Raw genomic sequence first — 20,833 nt, 5'->3', positions numbered from 1 at the left:
CTTGCTATGGTTCCTGGCAGCAGACTGCATGCCTCTCTCTTCTTATGCACTGGGGGACAGCAGCCCGGCCACATGGGGCAAAGGTGACGACTACTCCTAGGTCAACTGAAAGCAAAGCAACTTAGAAAAAGCTCCTTCCTCTGCCTTTCCTTCCCCTCTGAAAACTTCATGCTTTCTTAACATACAGATTACAGGAAAACAGAAAAGATGTATGGGTACTGCCAGTAGGATAAATGGATTCTAACAATGAAGGGCAAGGAAGGGATAGAGACAATAATTTGATTATGTGATGAATAATGTTTCTGAAAATGATAGGGCTGTTCTGCCAATTAGAAAGCCAGAGCGGGAGCAAAGCCGAGCAATTGCCTTGCTTGTAAATGGTGATAGCAAAAATTACCTTGAATCTAAACTCCCTTGAGCACAGATCCTCTGTGAAGCAGTAAGTGTTTTGAGGTGGACTGAACATCACCCTGTAAAGTCTGCAGGGACAGGGCTTTTCTCTACTTGTGCTCAGTGGATGAGAGTGATGCAGCCTTGCATCAGCTTTGTACAAGAGGACACACATTCTGCTGATCTTGTTTAGGGCTGATCCTCTATTAGGGCCTTGTCACTCATCCTAGCACTCATATGGTGCCTTCTGAATATTTTTCTCAGTGTTAGCTTGTAAATAAAGTCCTAAACGTATGCTTGTGACTTCCCACAGTTTGATTATATTAAGTAAATCTAAAATGCAGATGATAAAATACTATCAATAGCCAATTAGTTCAAAACTTAAAGACATAGGTGAAATGTGAGTTTAGGTGTTTTTTTTTTTTAAGCATAATTCTACCATTAAAAAAAAAAAAACCACACAACACAAAACAGCAAACAAAAACAAAAAAACAACAAACAACCCAAAACAAAACCCCCACACCAAAACAACCAAAGAAACCAACCTAAGTCCTGTTTCCAGAATTGACAAAATGCCAGTTTCAAAACGCATCTTTAACCTGTTAGGAAAGGTTACAAATTACAGCCAAGAAAATCAGTGTTATAAGTAAGAGACAAAGCTTTTTGACAAAGAATCTAATTAATAATGAGAACGAATCACCATGCAATGTGATAAATTTGTCATTTCTGGGAGTTCTCAGTCAAAACTGCATTCAACCTTAAAAATATGCTTTAATTCAATACAAGCTGAAGGAAAGAGCTGATGAAATACCACAGCCTGTGTGAAAAAGACAGGCAGCCCAACGGCTCCTTGTGGCCTGGAAATCTGCAGTAGGTCACAGTATTGAAAGGTACTAGTTTTATTAAAATGCCCTGTAGCTACCAAGCCTGTTGCAGCTACCTTTTCTGATAGCAGTACGTGGTTGACCTAATATCTTCTGCAGACTACAACATTTTATAACAGAGATTCTCTCCAAACATTGTCAACAACAACCTTAATATTTTTATTTTTTTAATCCTTCTACTATTTGTTTTTTCTCTTTTATCTTACTCCATTTTGACATACTGCTAGACTTCTGTTAACTTTCTTTTTTGACATTTCTCTATGTTTAAGGTTGTTAAGTCCAAAGTTTCTGCTCAGCCCATCCACAAAAGACTGGTTAAGGGCAAAGTTCCAACACGGGATTTTTATTGCCTTTTCAAAACTGGTGGCATTATGAGTTTGGGAGTGTTACTGCTAATCTTTCTTTTCTGATAGTGATATTCTGTTAGTGGAAATAAAATTTTCTGGCTGAGTTTGGGAGCCTTTAATCTGACTCCACTTACTCAGCTCATTACATTACTTGTGTGAGAAAAAAAAAAAGACAATTCTCTAGGTCTAAACCATGCGTGTAGAGAGCAGAACTGAGTCCCAAATGAGGAAACATTTAAACAGGATTCCTTTTCATTCATTTTCCAGTACTGTCTTTTTGTCTCAGTCTGAAAAAAAACCTTTTTAAAAATCTGAGTAAACTGACTGACTGCTACTCATAATGCTTGTATCTTACCTTGTGGGAAAAATAATTTGTGGTTTAAGTAGAAACTTTCTGATACATGTTTTCAAGCTGAGGGTTTTTTTAAGACCCACACATATACAGAAACTGCTTTCTGCTTCCTCACTTTACTCTCACAATCCTGAAACAACCAAACTGTAGCTGATCAAAACCTGTGGCAAAAAACTCCATGGAGGCAGGTGAAACAGATTGGAGACAACCGTTACAGCTGTGTGGAGCTGAACAGGCAGCTGCATCTCTCTGACATTTCCTCTGCCTTTAATTTTAACAGCACTTTTTCCAAGCAAGTTTGGAACTGCTTCAGTTTATGTGGCTTGTAGCTGAGCTATGCAAAGCTTTTTAATCTGAAATTCAACTTCATTACCTGCATTTGGATTTCATTACAGGCATGACCTGGAGCCATTACTTGTACATTTTCCTAATTGCATAGATCACTCAAATGAGTTTCTACAGTATACATTTCCCAACAGCACCCTGAGAACCTCACAGTTTCTCATGCAGTCAGTTGAGACAAAACACAATGGCTTTTGAGGAATGCTAAGGAAGGAGAAAAAAGTACAAGTACAGGAACTAATGAATTGTTTAATGAAGACTTAGCAAGAAGTTCTCATCACATTTACTCGTAATACCAATGTGGGCAGGGTAGTTATGAACATAATTGAACAAACTGCGGAATGATAAAAAAGAATAATTTTCACAGTGCAAATTAAGTCCACAAACTCTGCTTTCAAAAGGTGCACTGAAACAAAAAGAAGCAGGATACAAAGCTCAAATTAGACATTCATAACACTTTAGAAAGAACTAACCACAGCTTTGAAAGTAACAAAAGCTCGTCTGATTCAAGGCATGAGCCAGCCTTAAACACCTGAAAATACAGACCACCTTAGCATGGTGGCAATTTACATATTTAATTGTGGGTCAGAGATTTTCCAGAGTTGTGTTCCAGTTTGTAATTTTCATTTCCCAGTTTGAAGTGAAGTTCTTTGATACTTAGAATGTCAAATGTCAGCTCCTGCCTTCGATCCCTACTGCACAATCTCTTCTGGAGGAACTGATAATAGCCGGTAATAGCTATTTCAAGATCAAGACCTCTGCTGCTAACTCAGATGGCATTGCTTATATTGCTAGGAGGGATGGGTATTCATTTAGACAGCTAAATTCCATATAACTGGATGAAATGGAAATCCACAAACTTTAGCAGAAATTCATAGGAAGCCCAAGGCAAGAGACACATGAAGGAAAACTGTGTACTTTCCAAAGCCAAGGGAACAGCTCTGTGACCTGTCCTTATCAAAGGCCACAGTCATTCCAAGAGCTGTACCTCAAATATATGTGCTCTCAGGCTTTTTCAGCACAGACAAGCAAATGTTTCGGCTCTGAAATTTTTCCTCTCTGGCTTCAGTGCAGCAACTAGCTGCAGAGAGACTGACCCTGACAGACAGTGGTCTGTTACTGTATTTCAGATTTCCTCATCTTTGCAGTGTGTTCCCTTTATGTTCCTCTGTTTGCAAAAGCAGAAAAGGCATTGAGCAAAGCTAGTCCCATGCAGACCCAACTACCTTCTATGTTAACCAGCTTTACCAACAGCAACTCTTAAATACAAGTGCTGAAATTTACTTGGTTCATACAGCTGCCGCTGACCACTGAAAAATTCATGGCAGTAACACATGCAGAACCACGAATGCAGAAACAAAAACTGAAATGAGTTTGCTGCAATACTTTTGGGATTGCTAGATGTGAAAGCTTTTCATTCCCTGGGGAAATGGGAAGCAGTCAGTGAATCAATACTTTCAAACTGTGCTTCCTAGCAATCAGAGTTTGTAAATGCTAACTGATGCAGGTACCTAGAATGACAAGTCATTTTGAGTTAGCATATACCTACTAACATAAATTTCAGGAAATGTCTGTAAAATTTATTATGGATACATAATAATTTTAATATAAAATTTTTATAGAGAAATGGCAGAGCAGCCAATATTAATATCTGTTAACACTGGAAGACCAGTTTTCCTCACCAATAGTTCTATGACTAAAATACAATTATCTTTTAAACAGGTATCTTTAACTAGAAGGTACCAGATACATATAAAGGAACAGAGGGAGATCCTATTAGTGATGAAATGTAGTATCCCTTAGGGCATAAAAATAAATGAATAGATAAATAAATAAAATAATCAAGTAGAGCTTTTAATTGCCATAAGTATTAACTCCATATTCTGTATCGCTACAACTTTCTACTGAACTCTTTTGACATTTAATGTAAGAAACAAGTAAAGAAAAACACACTACATATACTTTACAGTGTTTCACACAAGAGGTTTTCTTAGTTTCCTTAGATTTTGCATATCACCTTTTTGAAAAACATCTTTAAGTTTGGACCTCTACTTTTCCTCTAGTCTTCTGAATTTAGCTCTCTGCCCTTTTTTTTGCACAATCATAGTCATGATCACGCAGAATGGATATTCAGTAATCATAGAATCATAGAATGGTTTGGGTTGGAAAGGAATGTAAAGATCGTCTAGTTCTAACCCACTGCCACGGGCAGGGACACCTTCCACTAGACCAGGTTGATCGAAGACAAATCAACCTGGCCTTGAACACTGACAGGGATAGAGCAGCCACAATTTCTCTGTGTAACCTGTGCCAGTGTCTCACCACCCTCAAAGTGAAGATTTTTTTTCCTAATGTCTTATCTATATCTACCTTTTTTTAGCTTAAAGTCATTCCCCCTTATCCTATTACTAATACTGGGGTTTGAACAGGACTCTAAACCTTCCTTAGGAACTGCAATAGGCAAATGATATCACCTATTTCAGATTTCCTCATCTTTGCATCTCTACTGGAAGACCCAGAACACATTTTCCAGTGGGGACATCTTTGACATAGGTAGTTTATACTTTCTGTAAACTGAAGAAAGAAATGCCTTAGATACAGAAGGCAGTATTTTACTCTTTGTTCTCTTTCTAGTTTGCTGAATTAAATTGTGTGAGGTTTGCTGGGTCTGGGATAACTGGGTAATCTGCAGAGAAGAGAAGAGAAACGTTACCCTGAATCCTTGAATCAAAATTTGCCTTGTAATTATTGTAAATAAATCAAATGACTGCAAAATAAAGTTGACAGGTAGTCTTGCTTTGGCTGAAGATACTCTAATTTGAAAAACAAATGAGAAACCATAAAACCTAAGCTTTAATCCTGCTTAACAAGGTATAATGAATTTCATTTTGTGCAATGCCATTTATGATGGCAGAATGTCTGCACTGTATATTAAAATACGTAATTTTAAAGGTAGCCTCCACTTACACAGAAAATATGCTTACAGAAGCAAGGTTTATATGGTGAAGTAGTACCTTTTTTAAATCATCATGATGTGCTAAACCATTGATCAGATAACCAGTGCCACAACTGTATGAAGTGTAACAGCCGATCTTATAAAAACCTCTCTCCTCCTGGGACCTTATTTCTCTTATATGGTCAACCATCGCTGTTGCAACAGCACTACCAAGAAACTGTTATTCACAGAGGATAAAATGAAAAGGCAGTTTGAGATAAAGCTGAAAGAGGATCATACAACAGACGGTATCCAAAAGAAATGCACATCTGCTTGATTCAAAAAACAGCATGTCCTTATCCAACACATTTATCCATAATGCACGTGAACTGCATTTTAATATGTACAGTATGGCTACATTACATGACAGCCCAACAGTTGTTAGGTATTAGCCAAAACTAGCTGATTTTTCACCCAAGTTCTCACTGGAGCCCGAAAGATAAATGCATGGTTACGGATGCTGAGCAAAACACACCAGCGGGGAGAAGCAAGACCTTTGTCTTTTACTGGTTGAGTTCCAGAGGTGAATCCTAGCCCCTGACTTGAAGGGGACGTCTGACAGCAGAATGAGAAAATGATCTTTTCAGGGAGCTACATGCAGCACTTGTAACCCAGAAAGAGGAAATACTTAAATACATTTAAAAGTACAGTTAAACAAAATAATGGAAAAAAAAAAAGAAAACAACTAATAAGATGTTTCCTATATTATTAAAATGCATTTGTTCTAGGTCCCAGTCCTTTGTGTAACTGTATTGAACTTAGTCAATACAGACTTTCTTTTCCAGCATACACCATGAAAAGCACTGATAATTCCCACTTCGAATTACATACAGCCTCAGTACTTATGAAGCGTGTCTGGGAGGCTTTGTGGATGCAGGTTTTTTGAGGCCATATCTGTAAAACACCATCTGCTCACCATTCCCCCCTCAGACTAGGAAAGCCAATACTGGAAAAAATACTGTTCATTTTTCAGGTAAAGGAAATGGGAAACAGAAAAATAATAAGATTACAATTAAAAAAAAAAGGTACTAAGTCAGACATCTTCTGAATGTTAGCTGTTTGCAAATTGGGAAAAGCAATGTAGGCCTCTGCAAAGATCGAGAAGAGTTACTGTATGGGAACGGGTGTCATGCTGCTAAGCCTGCAAGAAGAAGAAACAGAAATCAGTCTATCTCCATTTAGATCCTGGTGCTTTCAGCCATCACCACTTTGGCTGGTGATCTGGTAACATCTTTTGCAAACGGGAAAGACACACAATTCCAGTTGAAGCAGCCCAAGAAAACAATTCCTGGGATGCTGTTTCCTTGCTGGCTACAGCGTTTTGAAAACTGTGTCAAGTCTTCGCTCTCCCTCATCAGTTCAACAATGTCCGTTAGCAACTATTGTATTCTCAGAGGCTACTCCAAGTGTGAACCCAGATAAAGCTCATTTATTCTGTTCATTAAATCCTGAGGAAGCCTCTGTTATGCCTAAAATCCCTGACACTAAATGGAGCAGTGGCAGGGTTGTTTGCTGACCTCATACCCATAATGAGTTTTTAGTCCTTTGTTTCACGCATTAAGGGAGTTAAGTCTTCTTACTGGGTCCTCACTTGAGTAACCTTGTTTCATTGCTTTGTTTGCCATTGAGTTTAATTTACTGAGTGTCTCATTAAGCTGATTCAGCTATTACCTATGCTGTAAGTATTTGAGAGAAAAATGACCTTTTGGCCATTAAAATATAAAGAAAGAGAAAACCCAGAGATCTTAATGTATCACCAAAGACTTTCTAAAAGCCAAAAATTGCATTTGTCATTTTTTCTGGGATGGGTCCTGTTTTTTGTCAATTCTACCAGCACTCTAGATAGATCTATTTAATATGCAACATAGTGCTGCATCATTTTGGCTGAAATCATTGCACTTCAGGTCCTGTGTTTCAATTAAATTTTGCATATAGTCTAAACATCAGTCTCCTTTCCCATGTGTCTATTCATTTACCCTGATTTTTTCTCAGTATGTTTAATGCAAAGACCTGTTCTAAAATGACTGGAGCATTATAATCTAGTTAAGCAAAGTTTTATCTTACTGAAGAAAGCAATTGTAGAAGTGCCAAGATTTCCCATAACACAATTGCATTGCACCAGGAAAAAAGTTAAAAAACTAAATAAAAAATCAGCTGTTAAGGATTTATCACTCAGTCATCATCAAAGTTTTTGCAGTACTATTTTAAGGACCCCATGGGAGCAAATCTCAGAACATCTTTCAAAGCCACTTTGGCTGGTGGAGATGGGCAGCCACAGAGGCAGGGAGGTACTCCTGCTGCTTCAGGCCATGGCATGGTCAGGCTGCCTCAGGCTTGATAAGAGGCAGGGTCTCCAGGCCCACTACCTGCACAGCATGTCCAGGTACACTGCTTATGTGTGCCACAGTCATCTTTATCCAAAGCTTTTATCCTCACTGGAGCACTCTCCTTTTTCAGCAGATCTTTCATTGACGTCCTCTGAAGCCCTCCAGCTGCTGTTCGCAGCTTTAATGCTCTCGTACAGCATAACTGAGTTTCGGTGTGCGTTTAGAGGCATACAGCTCTCACTCAATATGTGAACTTGCCTCTCTCTCTTACCCACACACACCCACCTACCCACCCATATATATATCTATATCTATATATATATATGCATATGCTTTTAGGTACACATATAGAGACACCCCCACAACATGCTTCTCCCACACCATAACAGACCTGATCCATTTTCCACGAATGCAACTTCCCTTTCTTTCCTCTTACACAATTCAGAGCTGTGTTGGCATCACTGGGGAAAAACTCTCAAGCTTCCACAGGCAAATGGGCCATTCAGAAAGCTCTGTCTCCATCCCTTTCTCTACTGTCACTACTTCAGTTTCTGCTAGCCCTGACTGCACACTGCCAAAAGCTGGCATTAAACATGCCTTGGTATTACCCTAAAGAGGCCCTATCCATCATTTTGACATTTTTTTGTTATCATTCTTAAGCTGTAAGGTATTTTACCTTGCATAAAGGGTTAGATTAGAGTGTGCAGCATATGCATTCTTAGTGGAGCGTGGCTGGATTTAGTTGTGACAACACCCCAAATTAAAATTGACAAGTGCTCAGCTTCAGAACTGCCTAAGTCAGCTGTGCTTGCTGTTAATGCATTAGACATTTCCCAGAATACATGATGGGAGAAACTTCCAGGAAGAGATAAATATAGGAAAGTGATATTAAAGAGAGTTTCTATAGGATGTGCTTGTGTTCAGGAATGACAGTGAGGGAGATGATAGATCAGCAGTCAGCAATTGGATTTCACACATGAATGGCAATTCCTTTCACTTTTTAAAGAATCAGATGAGATAGAGGCAATAGGAACTGAAGTGTAGGCAGCAAGTGACTTTGTTCTCTTTGTTTATGGCTTTGCTATCTTTTTGCTGTTTAGCTGAATTACCCCTTGCTGTTTTCCCAACTTAGGCTCAAGATTATGCAGATCTTTTTAAGAAAAAGTTCCTTAAAAGTAGTTTCAATTTTTGCCAAAGAAAAGTTAGACACCTGGAGCCATGGTATCAGGAATATCCCCTTTTCCATTTCCGGGTGAAAACTGCCAGTGCTTGTCTGTGTTACCACTTGCTGTGGTAACACAGTTCTTGTGGGTCTACAGAGTGGGGCATATGGAGCGGGGAGTTCTTCAGGCTCCCAAAGTGTAACCCCATGCCTTAAGAACCTTCTTGCTTCTTACAACGTCCAAATGCTTCTGGATCTTTACTGTGGATTTTACAGGTTCAGGAATTCATATGATTTATACTCTCCTTCCCTCTACAGCACCATAGAGGGAACTCAGCCACCTCACATGTTATACAGGGATCAAATTAAGAACTATGGACTAAACTAGGAGAAATAGAATGCCTCTTCCAGGAATGCCTTCAAGGAAGCAAGCCTTCTTAGGCCACAAAGAGATACTTGACATTTCCAAGGACAACATGGCATGCATGATCTTGCAGTGAGGATTGAATAAAAGAGCAGTCTGAGTGGTTTCCAGTTTCAAAATTTGTATTCCAATCCCATAAAAATACTATGGGAAAATTGAGTTTGAGTGTATATGTAATTGTATAAGGTGACATATAGTGTAGGGCTACCCAAATTATTCCAAAGCAAAAAGTATGAGTCCATAAAATTAATATAATAACTCTTACATGTAGCGATACCTTATGGTAACTATCATATGATTATGATTAAGCCTTTTTGGTCTCCACAGCCCTAAATTAGATTAAATAGTTTTAAATGAAGACTCTTCCCTGGCCCTGCAATAGTGCTTAAGGCAGAATAAAAGCTGTTTGAATAACCCAAGTGTATATTTTCATAACTTAATAGTAAAAACAATCACAGAAGTTATATTTAAATCTGACTTTCTGAGGTTTACTATGCTTTGTCCCTTTGGCAAAAGTAACCTATAATACCTCAGAACAGGACTTCAAACTTACTATTTGTTCTTTCAGTATCTAGCTCTGTGAGGCTCTCAAATTGGCTGGAGTAGGTTGCCTACTAAGGTACACATCCACACAATTTCTGTGAGTTACTGCTCCGAGAAGGTCTTATACATATAGTTACTGAATAACGAAGGTCACTCAGAACAAAGGAATGTTGTATTCTCTCTAAAAAAAACCCAAAATTTAAACCCCTTTCTTTTATGTGTCTTGAGTGTGCTTGGCATAACCAGCTTCATCAGAAACCTTACACAAAAGGAGATGTTTTCAATCTTTGCAGGCAAGAAAAACGCTGGCTTGTCCAAGATCAGAAATTAAATTTGTGGTAGAAAAATATCCAGTGCAGAAAGTCCTGAATTAATCACTAGCTTACAGTAACTTTAACTCCATGTATTTATGGACTTTTTTTGTAAATTAGAGGAGAAACAAATACTCAGAGGATGGGCTAACATTTTTCATACATCAAGAATGACATATTCCTGAAGTAAAATAACAGCTTAACGTTCATGTAATGACGTAGAGCCAGAAACTGTGTAATATAGACAAAAAAAAAAATAAAAATTTTTACATGTACAACAAAATTGTGCTTTTTTGTTCTGTCAGGAGAGAAAGAAAAAATTTTTTGGAGTGCCTGCTTTCATAGTGTTTTATAATTTTGTCTATGGACACTACTGGAAGCTCACATGAGATCCAGGCTGTAAATATCGAGTCACTTGAGTGGCAGAGTCATGCTTCTGAAGACACATTGGCACTTAGTTGCTCCAGACACTGGCACTGTAGAAACATTGATAGTAACTAATGATAGATTTTGAAGACAGGGGAAAAAACCCACCTACTTTCTCATAAAATCCAGTCAGGGCATAACTAAATTTCAGATTTCAGCTCAGGAACGTTTTAAGCTTTTTTATTGCCAATTATGTTACGAAAGGGTAAGGGACATGTCTTTCTACACCTCATAAATTTGACATACTGCAGTATGAAATCTCATTAGTTTTCCATGTTGCCAGATGCAGTTTACAAACATTAAGGATCTTATGGAAGTGTTTTTATACTTTTACTCTCCACCAGTGCTATTTTTACAAGCATGTGTTCTGTATTTGTCCTTTTCATGAACTCTCAATTTTGTTTAGTAGCTATATTAAACTATTTTATTGCAAATCTAGGTTTTTAACTACTTTGGGGTTCTTGGGGTGATCGGTGAATGCTCAGAAAAGTTGTATACTAATTTCATCCTCTGGAAGTACATTAAATATCCATAAATTACACTGAAGCGTCTTGTGGAAGAATGCCTGCTATTTGTCTGCAAAATCTTAATCCATCTCTTTATACATTGGTGACATACGGTATTTTAAAAGCTCTGTAAAGTTAAGGCTCTGGCTTTACTTGTAAATGCAAATTAAACAACATCTTACCCATAATCCAGCGGATGTGTGTACACCACCGAAAATGAGATCCTGTAATTCCTACTAACAGTGTTCCGTTAATACAAACTATTAACATATCTGGTAAATTCAGAGTTGCACTCTTTCTGCCCTGCAGCTTTTACCTCAGACAAAGTTGGCAAAGTGAAACACAGTCCCAGTAGGTTTAGATGAGGCCCAAAGGAAGAAAGTTATTTTTACATATACAGAATCTAACTTACAAATACATGCACACATGCTATGTTCACTGGCTTGTGTTTCACTGGCATGCATACAAAATATTGCTTATTAATTATATTATTTTTTAAATAAAATGTAAATTTTAGCTCCCTGCTGTTGGTCAATTAATTTTTCTTCCTTGAGCATTTAAGAAAAAATTAGAGATAATCTTCTGTGATCTGACTAACATGGATATAGGATTGAGTTAATAGTGAACAGCATGAATGAGAAAAGTCTAAACGGTTTATAATAGTCGCCATGTTATATGATATAAATCATCCATGGCAATATAATTCCATGCCATCTATCTGCCTAAAGGAAAAATCTGTTTGGACTTTGCCTGATAACAAACATTAAGAAATACCAATTTTTATGTGATCATTACAACATTTGAATTTAGCAGCTGCATGTAGAAAGGTGTTGTCCTCCTCGACATGCCTGAAACCTTTGATTTGATCAGTTATGCCTCTGAAGGTGCTGACCTCCTCCTCCATATGCCTGAGTCTCTTGCGGATGCCAGCGTGCTGAGCATTGGTGCTGAAGAAGCACCTGTTTTCCAGGGTTTCAAGGCTCAGGAGTGCCCAGCTGATGGCTGTGCTCAGGTCTTGAGACACAGGGTCTAAGCTGTGCCAAAATCAAAGACCAAGCGATTACAGAAAATTGGGGAATCCAATTTGAAAAGGCAGCAAGAAAATTTTCTATCAGCTTTTACTGTAAAAGCTTTAGAACAGATGTATTTTCTTTCTGCGTAACAGAGGGAGTTTCTCCATAGATAAACTTTCTTCAAACTACTGCTGCTTGCTCTGTCATATATTTGTCTAGTTCACTGATCTTGCTCCACTCTTTCCAAAAAGATAAGATCCTATCCTTCGCTGTAGTCAAGGACTCACAGACATGTGCTGGGGGAGCCAGTATTAATTTCCTGACAAAGTAGTTGTTTTTCAGAACATTCCCTGTCCTGAAATTTTAATGCAAAATATTCTTTCTCCTAAATTCAACTTATTTCCATGGGAAGAATCATTTATCATAAAAAATGTTGAGCAAAGTCCAATCTGCATACCCCCTGGGGCTAAGGGTTTACCATATGCTCTTTTCTTACGCTGCTGATCTCTCTGGTTCTCAGGGAGGAAAGGCATGTCCAAAGACATCTGTGAGCATGTAGCAAACACATTTATGAAAACAGAGGAGGAGCTTCCACAGTAAACGGACTCCTATGGGAAACAGATTTTTTCATTTTCTAGATAGCAAGCTAGCTTGTAACCAAGGAGTCAATGGTTGTAACACTGTTTTCAGGTAAAAGGCGATCACTTTCCTGTAACAGATATTTTGTCTCACTCATTGGCATTAGTCCGCTAAGATTTGTGCCAAAGGGGGCAGCAAGCCCTCTTCTCCATGGATTAATTGGCCTGGCCTCAGACCCAGAGAGAGCAGCTGTCATTTACATGTATCATTACACAGATTAAGATTCAGACTATTCCCCCTCTTTTCAGTGTTTTACAGATGAAATGACTCAATTAGACATGATCCCTTGGTACACTGCCATTTCATTCTACCATTCTTAAATTTGTCACTGTTGGCTCATCATGTTGAGTGTGAAGACACCATCCAGATCTGGCTAAAGGTTTCTGAAGGTAGTTGCTGGTAGCAGAAGTGCTGCACATTTTGTCTCTCTCTGGTGAGATAAGCCTGTAGAAATACTTAATGCAGACTGAGCAGCCTCCAAGTGCTGTGAACCATCATCATCTTCAGTTATTAACCTTTTGCCCTGGCACCTTGGAGGCAAAGAGCATAAAATCATTTGAGATTTACTGTTTAGGGAATCATGCTTTTCCCTGTTCATGTTTCCTTCAACAAGATACTCTCTGCTCATCCTTTTCACCTTTGTAGCGCAAGGCAGGCTTTGGTGTGAACAAACACATATGACATCTCATTAACCAGCCATCATCCAGTTCCCTAAAGCTTCATTCTTCCCCTTGATGACTTTATTTTCCTGAGCTCCTTCTTGCTATGCAGTTAATACAGTTGTGACACAAAGCTTGCAAAGAAAATTATGCTGTCCTGCTGAAGATCTTTTATTTTGGCTGGTCAGTCTGTTCAACATAACTCAGCTATAAAGATATTTTAATGTGTAAGCTCTAACAAGTCCAGGTTGAATTTTAGCTAGGCTAAACACTTATTAGCAAAAATAAAAGTTGTATTTTCTTTCCTTCTACAAATTTAATTATTTCTCACTATTTCCAAGTCAGCAGATGTAGAGCTGGCTGGGTGGGAAGACCCAAACCATATACCATATACCAAGGTATATGAAACCTGAAATGTTACAGGCAGAATGAAATCATTTTGTTTGTGTGTGTTTGTCCATCTTGTTATTCTTTCAGACAAAGCAGTTATTAACCATGAGTAACCAATATATGTTTTTGCTAATGTTTTTTAGAGAAAACAACTGCTTGTTCTTTAGAGGTTGGATTTATTATGTTTCTAGTTTCTCCAGACCACAGATGTTACAGTCACAAGTTTCATGGGGTGAAGAGGCAGCTCTTGTAGTTTTTATTCTAAACTGAGTCCAAAGCTAAGTGTGTAGCTACTTCAACTCAGCTAGACATGCTTGTGCTTGTGGCTGGCCGGGGTCTTTTTTAACTAGGCTGATTTAGCACAGACTACCTTGTATTTTTGAGTATGTTGAGTGAAGGCACTGCAAACGCCCTCTAGGTGGTAACTCCACTACAGGAACATTATCAAAGTACCAGAACATTAGTTACACTTACATTTGAAATGTGTTTTATGTCATACATGTATATGTAGCATTCTTGACCCTTAATCTTGGCTTCAAGCTTTCCGATGTGCCCAAAACGTATACACAACAGATATTTCTTGCTTTCACACCGGCCACTCTAGACAGCTGATACTTTTCAGTGGACATATTTATTGAAACTTTCAGACTGGATTATGACAAAAATTATTATTTAATTTCAAATCTGACTTTCTTCTCTGTAATATGAAGCTTGCCTTTTGCCTCACTTCTTCCCACAGTTGTTGGTTGTTTTTTTTGCCACTCCTGCTGAGTTCGAACTGTGCTTTACTTGGAGTTTTCATTTGTCCCTGAACTGTGAAGCCCAGACACTTAGACAGCTTTTTTGCAATAAGTGGTTTTATGGATTAGTGTGCAAATCAAAAGGGGAAAATGGTACTCACTTTTTAATAAAAGTTTACTGCAGATCTTAAGGGTTAAAAACTAGTGATTTCGAGTACAAGATCAAAAAGCTTTTGGCCTGCTGGAAAAGCAGGCACAAACCATATCCTTCTTTACCTTTTTCAGCATCTTTCCTAGCCCTGTTTCCCCTACTGATTAATTGAAACAGAAACCACATGGCCCAAGAGAAGTGTCTGCTACTCTAAGCACTTTGTATGACAATCAACCACTTTGAAAATTTTTATTTAAGGTGATTATATTTAGTTACATTCAAAGGACCTCATTCTGACCTCACCCTTTATAAAACAGGAACAATTTTCACTAAAGAAACAGAGCACCTGGCCAAAAGACAGGCATAGGCAAGATTAGTGTAAAAAGGACATGCAGTGTCTGGTATGTTGCTATGTATGCATCCTTGCTGTACCAACCCAGCTGGGGCTTTCATCCTACTGTGCAAAAAGGCTTCCCAAATGTGAAAAGAGATAGATGCTTAATTCCTCTAATTTCTCCAGGGAAATCATTTTCTCCCTTCAGGGGTGGAAATTGCTGTGTGACTTTCTGAACTGGTTAGACTAGCTACTAAGTGTGAAAAATACTGCCAGGTTTGATAAAGCACCTCTTGCTATTTTGCTCCTCACTAAGCTCACTCTAATTTTAAGTCCACACCAGGACTCATGAAGATAAGGCATGTATAAACTCATCAGGGAGATACTTAATACAAAATCAGCATTCAGGCAAATTTCCCTTTCCTCAAAGTCTGCATGAAGCTAAGGTCACAAACTAAACCAGGAATAATAAAAACTTACAATTGAAAAACATCTTTAATTTTTCTATTTCAGACATCCTATCCCTATTTCATTAGAAAACACTTCTATATCTTACAAGAATTCACTTTAAAGATCATATTTTGTTCCTTCCATATTTAAAAGTCCTCTTGGTAACAATGGGTTTCAGGTATTGCCCTTTTTCCTAGGTAAAATGGCTTTTTCAGCAGCCAAGAATCGCTATCTACAGAGGAGAAACAGTTTTCACCTCCCAACATCTGTTGAAAACACATATTCAAAACTACTACCAGAGAGTCTGGGTTTGATTTCTACTTGGCACTGCCTTAATGAACTTGGGGTTGTTGGGGTTTTTTGCCTTTGGGCTTGTCAAATGTGCGCTTAAGGCACACAAATAAGTGCATTTGGAGACCCTGCTGCAGCCCTGCACAAGACACAAAACAGAAGCATCGTCTGCTACAAATCACACAGTTTAAAGCTCCATTGATGTATTGGGAAAAAAAATGAAGCAGAACTTGTCCTCATTCAGAGGCTGGCTCTTAAAAACTGGAATTCCCAAGAGGAAAGCCAACAGTTGGAGAAATGTTGAGGGCGGTGTTGCAGTTGTCTGGGAAGCAGAGCTTGTCAGTGCCATTTATGCAGATATACAGGCTTTTCTGAGTTCATTCTTTGAATTTAAGCGGGATTTCTCAAAACCAATTCTTTAAATACAGAAGTGTTTTGCATGCTTTTTTTCAGGCAGTCTCTCATTGCTTTGAATGTGCAGAACTCACGTGTACCAGCCTGTGCTTTGAAGGCATCTCACAGGAAAAACACCCCATTCCAAAGGTTACAACTTCAGAGGCTTCCAGCTGACAAGCCAGGCCTGAGACATTTTCTCCATTGTATCTTTAGTATAAATAACAGGTGGCCAATTACCCTTACTCATGTGAGTATTCCCAGAATTGGCCTCAGTTTCACCTTTGGGAGAATGATTGATCATCACAGCCATTTCAGAGCTAGTACCCAAAGCTATTAAGAAAAAAACCCTAAATTATATATTCAATGCACCATTGAAAAGGAAGCTTGAGTAAGGGCTGATTCTCCAATCATTTATTCAGTTTTCCAAAGTGTGTGGAGGATGATCTGTAAGGACAAGAACCCATGACGTCATTTGTCTTGCTCATCGTTGTTACTTAAGAATTCAAAAAACACATTGCCTTCAATGTGTTTGAAATTGCCTTTGAATTTACTTCAAATTGGATTTTTTGTGCCTATACTACTTTGCTTTCAGCACAGGTCACTTTGCAAACTTGTTTTTTGGGTTGTTATTTGGTTTAGAATCTTCACTTTCTGAGCCTTTGTAGGTAGTGTTACTGCACACCATAAACTTGATAGTTTTATTAAGAAGAAAAGCACTTTCAGTTTCTCTGGGTTCTTTGTAATTAAAGGAGTCAAAAGATGAAGCTAGGTAGGAAGCAGTTTTCATAACCAGGATGCATGCCACTTTAATGACATGAAAAGATTAAGGAAAAAATCCTTAGCTTTGAGGCTCTCGGTGCCACTTAATTAAGGGTTATTTTAGCAGCATGTAAGCCATTAAACCTGCTCTTTCTGTACCATTTTGAGGACCTGTATGAACTGACCTTGGAAGAAAAATGTGTTCAGGAGTCATACAAGACTAAAATACATCCTCATAGAATCATAGATTAATTTAGGTTGATAGGACTTGAGATCAAAATCCAAAAGGGGTCTTCGCTCAAAATAAGGACCACTTCAAATTAGACCATGCTGTTCAGGACTTCATCCAGATAGGATGGGCTCTGGTCTTGTCCAGCTCCAAGACAGAAATGCCGCAAACTGTCTGTGAAACCTGCTACTGTGTTTGACCACTCTCATTGTGAATAATTTCTAATAGCAATTTCTCCTGCTGAGCCTTGTGCCTGTTGCCTATTGAGCTTCTGCTGTTTACCTCCAAAAAGAGCCTATGTTCATCTTCTCTGTTAGCCCCTTTAGGCAGGGGAAAAGAACAGATTCTTTTGAGCAGAGCAAACTTAGACACACCTAGAGCCCAAATAATTGTATTTATAAAAATGACTTTTCAAGAAGAGATGTTGAGCCCCATATGTATCATGTCTTAGTGGTTACACCTACAGCAAAAGGACTGATTGGGAAGAAAGACAGTGTTCAAGATTTCTGCCTACTATTTAATACTACTATCTGATAGTCAGGCATCTTGCTTTTCTGAAAGTCAAGCACTTTGTTGGCAACCAAGAACCTTAAACAAACAGATAGTATTTCAGCCTTGGATGAGGTACCAATTCACTCTTTTCCAGTAATATTGTCTGTAAAACCTCACACCCTTCAAGTAAACAGATATAACTGAAGAGACACAATCACAGAAGGAACCGAAAAAAGCATGAAGCAAGTGTCACTTTCTTTATTACTTTTCTAATGATAATTTCATTCCTCTCCAGATCACGAATACTGCCAATCATTATGTCTCATAAAAATGGTAATTCATGAGTATTTCAATGAATTTTTAAAGGGAGAATTACACATATTCTATTTTTCTTGATGTGAAAAACTGTTGGTAAGGGGCTCTATCACAAATGGGAGGGCATGCTAGGGTAGAGGTGAGCTGCATGCCTGGATGGAGCCAGATTGAAATAAATAATGATATAAAGCCACTCTTGATCCCCTTCACTCCCATCTGCCTTGGATTTGAGGCCAAATGGTTTAACTCTGAGGTCTTGATCTGTCTGAAAAAACAACAGGCCATTCAGAACAAATACTGAATATTGAACAGCTATCAGTTAATGTTTACATTGCAGAGCTTGTTATCATTATATTTAACATTGTGCAAATACGTGGTACAACTATGCCAATATAAACGTCACTCAGCTCAGAAGGTCTACAGAGTAAGACCCTAAGTTTGCTCATAAACAGAATTGTCCTGGATTTGTCCTATCTAGAAACTTGGATTTTGCTATCACCATCTGAGCACTTTAAAACATGATGTTCCCCTGGGTGGATAGGTTTTCAGTGACTTTCGCACAGTGTTCATGTTCCCGTATCAGCTGGACTTTATCTGGTGCCAGCAAAGATGTGCTGGACTTGCTCGATTTGCACCAATAGAAGGTCATACAAGCAGGAGGCAATCCAGAGTTATATGACATCTATGAAAATACACCTTCTATATTCACTGAAGTTCATTTTCATTCTTGTGAATACAAAGCATTGTCTCTGCACCAGAATATACAGTCTTCTAGTCAAAATAGATATAGTCCTTCCCCAATTTTCACAGTGTCTGTTTAGAAAAACAGACTCTGACTGTTTGACTGACTCTGAAAGGAAACGTGGGTCACTTTGCAAGAAAGGCTCTCTGCATCTAACTAGGAAAGGAAGGGCAAAATCCTGTAAATCACACCAAGGAGCAGTTTATTCACAAGGCATCTAGAATGCCTGTAAATTCCTGGCAGAGAAGACATTGCAAACATCCTGCATATTTATTTTAAGATAAGCCATTAAAAAAAGAGAAATCAGTATCACCAAAATATATATTGCAAAGGAAACCAAGGCATAAGATAAATCGCAGTGTTTGGCCTGTATTGGATAGACTTGCCTTAAGGCTCAGTAATTGCTAGAGTCTGCTGTGTCAGAAGAATGGCAATGAAACAGGTAGGTCAAACAAGAGAAACTAGCTTCATTCCCTGCAAAGAAATTACACTCTTGCATAAAACCAGGGCACTCTTTCTGGAAGATCTGTGTATATTCATATAGCAAGAAAGAACCAAACATAATTACTTGCAATGCTACCATGCATATAATTACAGTTGTGATAATATGTGAAGTGAGCCAAAACATTTTCTGGGCTGTTTTCTTTAGAAGGACCCAGAAAACACTATAATAATAACCCCACCAATCTAGAAAAGAACAACTGCTGCGGCATATGGACATAACTTTGAAGGCATTTTGGCTGTCCTGCCAAATGCAAAGAGGCAGATTTTTTTTTTGTTCTCTGTTCTAGGTTAATACACAGCATGTGAAGTAAAAGTCATGCTTGTATTACTTCAGAAATACATCATTAATCTTTGCTTTCTTGCCTTAGCTCTGTCTTTTGTTGTCTAGCTCAGTAATTTTCAAGATCCTTCCAATATATAAACCCCAGAAACATTCTCAGTGGGAAGATGGACCAATTTCCTGTACATCAATTGTTGTAAAGCATTTTCAGATTTGCTTTCCTTTGTCACTTTTCACTGACCCTTTAAAAGCAAACTCCAGTCCCCTATGGTTTTTCAGTCCACAGCCTAAAAAATGCAGTTCTAGGCACATTCGTTCATGTGTTTCTCTGCAGCCATTGTTTTTTTAAGCAACTGCTGTTCAGAAATAGGTCAGCATGTGCCAGCCGCTCATGTTCCGGAGAAAGGGGGACACTCTGGGTCATGCCTCTCCATGGCTGTGGAAGTCCTGATCCATGAATTAAGTGTCTATTCAATTGCTACTTCAGTTTCTCAGATCACAAGGGCACACAGACATATACACAGACACAAGCACAGGAGACACTATGTTTTTTAATCATGAGCAAATATCAGCTTCCTATTTACAGTTTCATAAGCTGTGTAAGTCGTTAGTGTTAAGTGGATTTTTCCAGAGCAAGAAGGAAAGAAAATCTGCCTGTGGAAACCAGGATTAATGCCCCTCTTCTTTAATGAGGACTCCCAGCCTCATCTGCAGTGACCTTCATGGCAGGCCTCCCACAGACTTCAGTCTAGTCAGGGTTTTGCTTTCAAAACTGCATGCTGGAACATGTCACTTTTCTCAAAGACTGTTTACAACTACAGGGAAATGGAACTTGCCCATTTAATGTAGAGGGCTTTAAAATCCCTGAGTGGTTCATTTTCCAGTGTTAACTTCACCAGCATAATACACCACACTGTAACCTCAGACCCAGGGGTTCAGCCATCTGTGACCAAGACCCAGATTTGCAAAGAGTAACAGGGCTCCAAAATGCCATCAAGATATGCTTATTACAACATTACAAATCTCTCAGTTTAGATGGACATTTTTTCCCTGGAGGATGGAGAAATGTAGTTCGAAGTTGCCCAATGTTAAGACAAAAATGACAGAATGGCAAGCCCATCTCTACTGTTTTTCAACATGTGGTTACTTTCTGTACCCACAAGGGACTTGCTATCCATATCCTTCTAAGACCAGCACTAGCCACATGGTTGTGTCAAATGCTTACAGAATAAGTGGTTTGATTACTGTAAGCATCTTGCTCAATCTACTAGGTCATGCAGTTCCACCTGATGGTAAAAATATAAAGATCTATAAAAATATAATGATCTTTAAAAATATAAAGATCTTGTCTTTGTAGGTTTGGCAAAAAGATGTCAGATGGTACAAGTTATCCCCACTTTGCTCATCGAAAAAGCAACCAACAGGTATAGAGAGACAAAC

Source organism: Pezoporus wallicus, unplaced genomic scaffold (assembly GCF_028554395.1).
Source record: "Pezoporus wallicus isolate ANWC-B61680 ecotype Strahan unplaced genomic scaffold, APGP_CSIRO_Pwel_v1 contig_10094, whole genome shotgun sequence".
NCBI classification, from domain to species: domain Eukaryota; kingdom Metazoa; phylum Chordata; class Aves; order Psittaciformes; family Psittacidae; genus Pezoporus; species Pezoporus wallicus.
Note: the sequence above shows the minus strand (reverse complement) of the source record.